The sequence below is a fragment of the Dromiciops gliroides genome, chromosome 1 (genome assembly GCF_019393635.1).
Source record: "Dromiciops gliroides isolate mDroGli1 chromosome 1, mDroGli1.pri, whole genome shotgun sequence".
NCBI lineage: Eukaryota > Metazoa > Chordata > Mammalia > Microbiotheria > Microbiotheriidae > Dromiciops > Dromiciops gliroides.
Genome location: NC_057861.1, coordinates 386,900,235 through 386,911,460, shown reverse-complemented (window position 1 = coordinate 386,911,460; position 11,226 = coordinate 386,900,235).

The following is an 11,226-nucleotide window of genomic DNA, read 5'->3' as shown; positions in this document are numbered from 1 at the left end:
GAAGATCAAGAAAGAGCCATCTGTTTATTCTTTCTGTTGTTGTTCAGTTTCTTCGGTCATGCCTGACTCTTCATAACCCCTTTTTGGGGTTTTCTTGGCAAAAATACTGGAGTAGTTTGCCATTTCCTTCACCAGTTCATTTTACAGACAAGGAAACTGAGGCAAACAGGGTTAAGTGACTTGCCCAAGGTCACACATCTACATCTAGTATCTGTTTATTCCTGCCACTCTGCATTTTCTCTGATTGTATTATATGATTTGAGATTTCCCGAAGTAAATTGTTGTCTTTTTTGTTGACCTCATATTATTCGCTATGTGTATAATATTTAGGACTTTAAGCATTTCCATTTCAGAAACTATAGGGGGGAAAAAAAAAAAATATATATATATATATATATATATATATTGTGGGGCAATAATGGTTTAAGTGACTTGTCCAGGGTCGTACAGCTAGTGTCAAGTGTCTGAGACCAGCTTTGAACTCAGGTCCTTCTGAATCCTGGACAGGTGCTTTATCCACTGTGCCACCTAGCTGCCCCTGAAACTATAGAATATTAGAACTGAAGTGAACCTTATAAATCATCTCAGTTTAACTTTACATTTTTCAAAATGGGAGGGTACTGAAACCCACAGAGGTTAAGTGACTTGCCAGGGGAAAGACCATGGCTTCTCCCCCCATAATCTATTTCCAGTATTCAGTTTCTTAGAGAACTCCAAATACTTCTTTATGTCTTATTAATATCATTTTCCTCATGTTATTTCCTCTTATTGTTTATGGATTTAAAAAAAAAACTGATTAACATCCTCCCTGTGTATTCACCCCTGATTTACCTCTTGGCCTCCTGTTATCTCAGTTTAGCAACCCAACTTTTTGCCTCTTTTTCATACTTCCTATTTTCCCTCTTGCATTTAGATTGACATTCTCTGATTTTCTCCATCACAGTGTTAAATATATACAGGGTGAGCCAAAAGTCATGAAGGGGTTTCAATATTTAATAACTCTTATTTGTTGTTTTTAATTTATAATACCATAACATTATATACTTTATATATATATACATATATATATGGTATGAATGTGCATTATGTGTGAAGAATCAAATTTTGTAAATGGCAAAAAAAAGAAAAAGAAATTTTTCAAAAAGTTATTAAAACATAGTGACTCAACTCTTGAATAATTAGTGCCAAGGCATGCTTCTGTTAACACAACCAAGTATATGTTGGCAATTTTTAAAAAATAGCTTTATGGTTCACTCAGACCACTGTATTTTTTTCTACCATACTCTGCCTAAGTTATATTTTTCACTGTTGACATCCTATTTCCTAAATAGCTGGTGTAGTGAGTACTGTAGTAGATGAATTTCACCTGCTTTGTAAGGGGATAATAAACTAAGACATAATAAGGGTACTTATTAGTCAAAGTACTTCAAACAATGTTGCTGGATCAGAAAGATGGTTCTCTTTATTTTGTTTTTTGTTTTTTGGGGTTTTTTTGGTGAGGCAATTGGGGTTAAAGTGACTTGCCCAGAGTCACACAGCTAGTAAGTGTCAAGTGTCTGAGGCTGGATTTGAACTCAGGTCCTCCTGAATCCAGGGCCGGTGCTCTATACACTGTGCCACCTAGCTGCCCCAGATGGTTCTCTTTAAAAAAAAAAAATAAACATTTTTGCTTATAGTTTTTGTTCCAATTTTTTCCCTCTTTCCCTCCCTCCCCTCCCACCTCCCTGAGGCAGCAAACAATCAGATATGAGTTATACAAGTATGGTTATGTAAAACATTACCATATTTATCATTTTGTATAAGAAAACTTGATTAAAAGAAAGTGAAAAATAGCATGCTTCAGTCTGTTCCATCAGTATCAGTTCTTTCTTTGGAGGTGAATAGTATGTTTCATCAATAGTCCTTTGGGACTATCTTGGATCATTATATTGTTGTGAACAGTCAAGTCATTCACAGTTCTTCATTGAACAGTGTTGCTGTCTCTATGTACAATGTTCTCTTGGTTCTGCTCACTTCACTATACATCAGTTCATAGAAGTCTTTCCAGGCCTTTCTGAAATCATCCTGCTTGTTATTTCTTACAGTACAATAATATTCCATCACCATCATATACCACAACTTGTTTAGCCATTCCCCAATGGATGGGCATCCCTTTGATTTCCAATTCTTAGCCACCATAAAAAGCACTGCTATGAATATTTTTGTACAAATGAATCTTTTTCTCTTTTGGGGGATGTCTTGGAATATAAACCCAGCAGATGGTTCTCTTTGTGAAATAGGATGGGTCCTCAGCTGGCCCTATGCGGTATATTCCAGGGCTCTTGCCAAAGATGGAGAAGAGTAACTTCATCCCCAGCCTCTGGGAAAGGCTGAAAGATGAAAATAGGTCATAGAAAAGAAGTTGCGATCTTAAAATCAAAATGGAAGAATACAGGTATGGATGAGTCTTCTCTGTGGCTAGAGGTAAGGTATATGTTGTCACTGGACACTTTTTTCCTATATGTCTTAGAACCTTGAGACTTTTCCATGCACTTGGCTGTTATCTTTTGGGGAGGGTATCATGGTTCAGAGGTATCTGAGGACAGCAGTTCAGATCCCATCTCTGACTCCTAAAACTCCTGTGACCTTAGGAAAATCTTAACCTCCCTGAACCTTAGTTTCCTCATCTGTAAAATGAAGGTATTAGATTTAACGGACCTCTGCGGCACCATCTATCTGTAGGTCTGTAATCCTAAGTATGTATATGACCTATGTTCATTGTTATAGGAATGCTTGTATGAATTATTTTTAATTATACATTAAAATCAAATTCCTCACACATAGAAGTTACTTTGGTAGATCAACGTATGTAATTTTTAGCTAAAATTGTCAAAGCAGTTAATGCATTTTTTAGTTCTAGGTATTTAATAAATTCCTCCATTTTTAAGAACTATGTGTGTGAAAAAGAGACAGAGGCAGAGAGAAAGTTTCTGAGGTATAATCAATCAGTTATCAATCCACAAGGGATTAGGGATACAAAGACAAAAGTGGAAGTTCTTGTCGTCAGGAAGCTTACATTCTCTCAGGGAGAATATGAACATGAATAAGGACATACAAAATAAGCACAGGGTCAATTGGGGTTGGGGATGGGGCACCACCAGCTCAGAGTATGAGGAGAGGCTTCTTTTAGAAGGTGGAGCATCATCAGAGTTTCAAGGCAAACAGGAAGTCAGAGTGCATTCCAGACATGGAGAACAGTCAGTGTAAAGGTGTGGAGATGGGAAATGTCATGCCATGTGTGAGCAAAGCTGTTTGGCCAAACTGTAGAGTGTGAGAAAGGAAATAATGTATGTTATCATTGGAAACATAGGTTGGGGCTAGGTTATGAAATGCTTTAAAAGTCAAACAGAAGAACTTAGATTTTATGCTAAAGGCACTAAGGAGTCAATGGAGTTTAGTGTGGTGTATAAAAGTTTGAGAGATAGCTTCTGGGTAATTAATCTTTATATTAATCATCCTAGCAGGTAATTAATAAAAGGGGTCAGTGGCACTCTTAAATGCCAGAGGACCCTCATGGAACCCCTCAATGCTTATATGCCCTTGGAAAAGTTGGTGTTCCTAAGGGTGGTAATCAACTCTGTTTGGTTAACAATTAATGAGAAGGGGCAGCTAGGTGGCGCAGTGGATAGAGCACGGGCCCTGGATTCAGGAGGACCTGAGTTCAAATCAGGCCTCAGACACTTAACACTTACTAGCTGTGTGACCCTGGGCAAGTCACTTAACCCCAATTACCTCACCAAAAAAACCAAACAAACAAAAAAACCAACAATTAATGAGAAGAATGAATATTTTGAGAGGTAGACTTATTCTAATAAGGAACTATGGTACATGATTTTGATTACTCTCACTCCCAAACCATGACATCAGGAGGTAATATCATGACTTGCAGTGATTTGGATTTAAGTGAGGGAGGGCTGTGCAAGGTCACCAACCTCACTCTTTCTTCCAGAGCCATCTGGGTCCCGTGGCAAGATATAGATCAGGACAATTGGAGATAGCCCTGGATATTGTTGTTGTTGTTTATCATAAAAGTTTTTTATTATTTTCTAGTTACATGTAAAGATAACTTTCAGATTTTTTTTTTTAAAGGCCAGTGAGGTTAAGTGACTTGCCCAGGGTCACACAGCTAGTAAGTGTTAAGTGTCTGAGGCTGGATTTGAACTCGGTTCCTCCCAAACTTTAGTGCCAGTGCTCTATCCACTGAGCCACCCCCACCCAAGCCTGGATAAAACACAATGAACTTTCCCACTTGGATTAGGTCTGAACAAGATTGAGGAGAAAATTAATCCAATCTCATTATCAGCAATGTCCTACAGATGCTGGCTTGGCCTACTTAAAAATGAGGATGTAGATGGGGAAAAAACCTGGTTCTTCCCAGTAATTAGTTATTTAATTATCATTTTTCTCATTAATCAGTCAACAAGCATTCATTGAATTTATTGAGTAGGGGTGTGACATGGCCAGTTTAGGAAATATAACAAAGACATTAATCACCAAAATCAATAATACCTGAGGTTTTTTGTTTGTTTTTTTGCGCGGCAATGGGGGTTAAGTGACTTGCCCAGGGTCACACAGCTAGTAAGTGTCAAGTGTCTGAGGCCATATTTGAACTCAGGAACTCCTGAATTCAGGGCCGGTGCTTTATCCACTGCACCACCTAGCTGCCCCAATAATACCTGACTTTAAAAGACTAGTTCTCTGACAGATTAGGCGAAACAGTCTTATTTAGAATTTGGATTGTTTCATTGACCCTATCTCATATATGTGATTTGGTTTAGGCCCCTGTTGATTTTCTTTATGCAGCAGTTAATCCATTTTAAAACATTTAATTGCTTGGCAAGTATAGCTTTTATTTTATTAGAGCAATTACTTCCAAAAATGGGGATTTTCCAATTTTTTACATGTACATACACACACACACACACACACACACACACACCTGGGTGCATTTAGCAATTCAGTAATGTTTCATACCTCAACAGAGCAATTTTACATATATTCTATAATGTCTGAATACCCATTATGTTGTCCTCCTCCCAAAAAACAATTTAGCATTACTCACTTAGAAACCAGTCTGTTCTTCAAAGCTAAGTGGAAGCAAAAAGAGATGAAAACCAAAGCTGCAAAAAACTTGTTAGTTTCTTTCTGAATAATCACTAAATCCTACAGATGAGAAAACTAACCATGACTGCTGAATTCATGTTAGAATTGGAAGGAGGGCAGCTAGGTGGCGCAGTGGATAAAGCCCCGGCCCTGGATTCAGGAGTACCTGAGTTAAAATCCGGCCTCAGACACTTGACACTTACTAGCTGTGTGACCCTGGGCAAGTCACTTAACCCCCATTGCCCCGCAAAAAAAAAAAAAAAGAATTGGAAGGAACTTTATGTGGTTCAATACTCTGATGTTTTAAAAATGACATCATGTACAAGACAATTCCCAAAGACTCACAACAGACAATGCTCTCCACATGCAGATAAAGAACTATGGAGTCTGAACACAGATCAAAGCATACTGTTTTCACTTTGGGTTTTGTTTTTCTTGTGGTTTTTCCTTTCTGTTCTGATTCTTATTTCACAACATGACTAACATGGAAATATGTTTAACATGATTGTACATATATAACCTATATCAGATTGCTTGCTGTCTTGGGGAGAGGGGAGAGAGGAGAAGGAGGGAGGGAGAAAAATTGGAACTTAAAATCTTACCAAGAAAATGAATGTTGAAAACTAAAGAAAAATTAAAATGGCATCATGCATTATTTAGTTTTATTTTGCACTCAGACCACTGTATCTTTTTCTACCATACTCTGCCTCTCTCATAGTTTTCCATTGTTGACATCATATTTTGTCAGATAAAAAGAAAGTTGCTCCAATATCTTCAGTATTGAACTGAGATTTCTTCAGACAAAAAAAGGGAGAATTTGAGGCATTCATCTAGATAATTTGGGTTTCAAACCAAACTATATTGAAAAAAATGATGATTGTCCCAAATGACAGAGTGACTCAACTTGACTCAAGTTCACATTGTATAATATGAAATTTGTCTTTGGCCTTTGGGAAGAGGTAGCAGAAGAGAGAAGAAAGGTCTGTCTATAAGAAGGAAACTGGAACTAGAATCTCATTTGGAAGGAAATATTTGTAAATGTCATGAGCAAATAAAACAATCAAGAAATCATAAAATGATATACTTTTTGAACTTGATTCTTAGAACAATCCTGTGATGTAGGTGCTATTATTACACCATTTTACAGATAAAGAAACTGAGGCTGAGAGACCCAGGTCACACAACTAGTAAGTGTCTGAGGCAGGATTCAAACTCAGATGTTGTGAACTCTAGGCCCAGCTCTCTATCTAGGAGGCAACTTAACAACCTTACACAATATAGTCATAAGAACAATTCAAGAAAAGATCCAAGAAAGCAGAGGTAATTACTGACTGGGAGATCAGGAAGGGCATCCTAGAAGAGATGGCATTTGAGTTGGGCTTGAAAGGATGGGTAGGAATTCAATCCGTGTGGGGGGAAGAGGTGAAATGAGGGAGACACCAAGGGGAAATGTAAGCATAGGGAAGCACACAAACAAAAGCTTGGGGATAAGAAAGCATAGGGGCATATCAATGGGCTGGTGAGTAGTCCAGGTTAGAAGGCTTCTTACTGACCTGGGGGGATGTTCTGTAAGTCTTGAAAGGTATGGGGGTATGGTATTGTGAAGGTCCTTGAATTCCAAGTTAAGGATTTTGAACACTCCTTGTTAAGCAATAGAGAGCTATTGAAGGATTTGAAGAAAGAAATAACAGAATTAAATTCATATAAGGAAGATGCTTGGCAGTAGTAGGAAAAATGGAACATAATGGGGGCAGGGTAAGAGTGGAGGCTGGGAGACCTATTAAGGGGCTACTGCTCCAGACCAGGCTATTAGTGGCTGTGAAAATAAAGAGGAGGAGAGATCCAAGACCATCCCAAAGGACTATTGCTGAAACATACCATTGTAACGATTGGAATGACGCCACCTGCTGGAGACTTACTGTAGGAAAGCTCCAACATGAGGAGAGGGACTCTGAGGGCAGGACTATGCGGCTTTTCTTTGGTGTCAGGAAGTGATGTTGGCTGGTGGGAGGAAGAAGGGGGAGGCTGGAGCTCTGACTCCTCTTTCCTGAGGACTCTGGTGGAGAAGGGAGCTAGAAATGTGCTCTCCCTTTAATAGATAGATGAATCTAGGCCTTTCTCTACCAAATTCTTATTCTCCTTAATAAATGCTTAAAAGTCTAACTCTTGCTAAAGCTTATAATTTATTGGTGACCACTCGTTAGATATTTTAGACAGTATAGCTAGAATTTTAGCCCTTATACTATCCACCTCCAAAGAAAGAACTGATACTGATGGAATAGACTGAAGCATGCTATTTTTCACTTTCTTTCATTTTTTTCTTTTAATCAAGTTTTCTTATACAAAATGAGAAATATGGTAATGTTTTACATAATCATACGTGTATAATCCATATCTGATTGCTTGCCACCTCAGGGAGGAGGAAGGGATAGAGGAAAGGAGGGATAAAAATTGGAACCCAAAACTATACATAAAAATGCTTATTACATTAAAAAAAAATTAAGAGGAGGAGATTGGGTACAATTAGCATGTCTTTTTAACTAGTAGGGGGAGGGCCATGGAAAAATCAAAGAAAACACATTGTTTGAAACATAGGGGACAAAATGGGTTTTTCAATGAGAAACAAAGCAGCATTGTAACAGAAGTGCTTCTCAAACCTCTAAAGCCTGCTTCATCTCCTTTCCTCTGTTCTGGGGTGTTGAGCCAATGAGTAATAAATCAGCTTTGTTATTTCTCAACCCTAAAGTACTCTGATCAATTGCCTATATCTGGGCTGGTTAATCCCAAAGACCAGCTTGCTTACTTTGGGAGAACTGGTAACTGGAAAGGCCACTTTCCCAGGGGGAATAAATTAGAATAAGGAGACATTATATCTTCCATTAGAAGATGTGCCTCAACTGAAATTGTTCCCTTCCCCTGAAGCCAGCAAACTAAACTGCTAACAGTCATGGCTTCCATTTTTAATTGCTTGGGAAAGGTTAGGTCTTTAATCACAAATAACTTTTAATTGGAGTCTTTAAATCATGAATCATTTTTACAAAACAATTTACATTTAGAGCTTTTCTATTTCAATTACAGTTGTAATTTTATGTTGCTATAGCATTTTGTCCCTAGGAGTCAATATTTCTTGGCTCTCTTAACATGTATGCATTTTGCATTTGACAGTAAGGTTTTCACATGGGAAGAAAATTTGTTTAACAATATTTGGTACTGTCTGTCCATAGACATCGGCTGGGCCTTGAAGGAAGGGAAGAAATCCCAAAGTCAGAGACCACTGCTAGACTGCTACTGTCAAACTTTACATAAGGATCCTCATGGGTCACATGTTGACCTAGAAAACTGTATGTTAATATTATCTATGCTTTATTTTATTTTAATTTATCTTTTTTAATATTTCCCAGTTATATTTTAATCTGGTTTGGGCCACACTAAGCAGTGTTGTGGGTTACATTCAGCCCACATGTTTGACACCTTTGACTAGATCATTCTAAGCATGGGAGACTCACTTCTGGACTCACTTCTCCTTTTTACTTAGAAGCATAAGATCTGTAGACCTGGAATGGAACTCTGAGATCATTTAATCCACCTCCCCTCCCCATTTTCCAGATGAATAGACTGAAGATGGCCTGTTGTGGACAGTATCTGGCTTTGCCAATTGAGAATGCTGGGTACTACAGCTTCCTTGACACTGACTTAGGGACTGGAGCACTGCACCTATGGGTACCTGCACCTATGCCAGTGATGATGGGGTGATATGTAAGCCAGGAGAAAAGCCCTCCTTGTGGCTTTGGCAGCTAGTGATATGGCACAAGTCAGTGCAAACCTTTATCTATCATCACAGGGAAAATATGTTCTTATCTCCTGTGGAAATCTTATGTCTGGATGCAATTCAAATCTGTTAACTACTTGCCATCAGCATTGTTAGGCATTAGACTGGTATTTTTGTTGTTCATTCATTTCAGTCATGTCTGACTCTTTTTTACCCCATTTGTGTTTTCTTGGCAAAAATACTGTAGTGGTTTGCCATTTCCTTCTCTAGCTCATCTTATAGATGAGGAAACTGAGGCAAATAGGGATAAGTAATTTGCCTAAGGTCACAACACTAGTAAGTTTCTGAGGCTAGATTTGAACTCAAGTCTTCCTGACTCCATGGATGGCACTCTAACCACTCTGCCACCTTACTGCCTGCTGTATTTTTTATTGGAGGCTAAAGAAATCTGATCACCATGGACACTTGGGTGAAGTAGAAATTGAAAGGGTAAGAGAGCTTCATACAAAAAGATTGCTCTCCACAGTAGCCTTTATCCATATTCCAAAAGTTTCTGGGAGAAACTTGTACAATAAATAAGAGTCTCACAGATGTAAAAGGAAAGGTCCTATAATAAATAGCTGTATTTGTATAAATCACCTTACCTGACTTGGTCTCAGTCTCTTCATCTGTAAAATGATTGGATTAGATTTTCCATGTTATCAGCAGGAAGAGTCAACAAGAATATTAGCTTATAGGCATATAATACTTTAAAGTATAAAATATAATACTAAAGTATTATATTTCAAAGTACTTTATGTACATTTTATCCTATAAGCTCCACAATAACCTGGTGGAACAGACAATATGGGTATTGGTATACTTACTTTGCAGATGAGAAAAACAGAGGTTCAGGGAGCTGAAATGACTTGCCCAAATCACAAAGTAACTAAGTATCAAAGGCAAGATTTAAACCCAGGTCTTTGTCACTCCAGAGCTACAGCATTGTATGCACTCACTATATCCTGCCTCTCCTGTGATAGCTTACTTCCATGTAGCATTTAACATTTACAAAATACATCATATATCCTAGCTCATTTGACTCTCCAGACAACCCTATGAAGTAAACAACAACACCCAATATTTATATCGCACATTGCAGTTTATTAAACAACTCAGTGTAGTACACCGAACATATTAGGTGCTACTGAAGCAGCATGAACCTATACTTCATTGTGAAGAAATGCAAAAGCATTTTTTGAACACTTCCTATGGGCCAGACATTGTGATAATAGAAATACAACCAAGTAAAACATAATATAATCCCTGCCTTCATGGAGTTTATGTTCTAAAAGAACGTGACAGTACGTGAAGTTGATAAGAGATAGGAGGAGTAGAGATAAGATAAAGACACAGATTACTGGAAGTAATAGTATGATAAATGCATCAGAGTACAAACAAAATGCTATGAAAGATTCCAGAAGGGAAAATTCCTGTCCAGCCAAGGGTTGGGCTGTGAAGAAGGAACTGCAGGAAGTTTTTGTAAAGCAGGTGGGGCCCCAGGCTGAACCTTAAATTAAGAGAGGGAAGGGTTTCCATAAGCAAGGATGTGGAGGGCAGATCCTTTCAAGCAGGAAGGTCAACATGTACCAACACACAAAAATGAGAAAAGGCAGTGAGTCGTCTGATAGAACTGGGACATGCAATAAACAGAGGAGAGCAATTTTCAATAAATGAGACATCAGCTCGGAGCCAGATTGCGAAGGACCTAACCTGCTAGACCAAGGACTGTATCGTATTTCGTTAGCAACAGAGAGGCATTAAAAGATGCGAATGAGAACATGGCCCTGTCAGACCTATGAATTAGGAAAATTACTCTCTGGCAGTGGCATAATCTTTGAATTAAAAAGGGGGAGAAGCTAGAAGCAGGGAGACCAGCTAGGAGGCTACTAGAATAGGTCAGGTGGGTGGTAATGAAGGCCTGCATTCAGGTGATATCAGTGGGAGGAGAAATGAAAGGGTGCATATAAGAGGTGTTGTGGAGATACAATCCACAGGAATTGGCAACTGATGAAATGTAGGGATTGAAGAAGAGGTCAGGCTCAAGGGCAACCTCAAGGCTGAGTAATTGGGAAGAAGGGTGGTATCTTCAAGTTAGGGAAGTTAGGAGAAGGGTAGGTTTGAAAGATGAGTACAGATTGGGATATGTTTAGTTCATAGTGACAGTAGGACATCAATTTGCCAATGTCACCTAGGCAGTTGGAAATGCAAAATTAGAACTCAGAGTAAGTCAGGATTAAAGACATATACATGGTTCTTCATTAAAACCGTAGGAG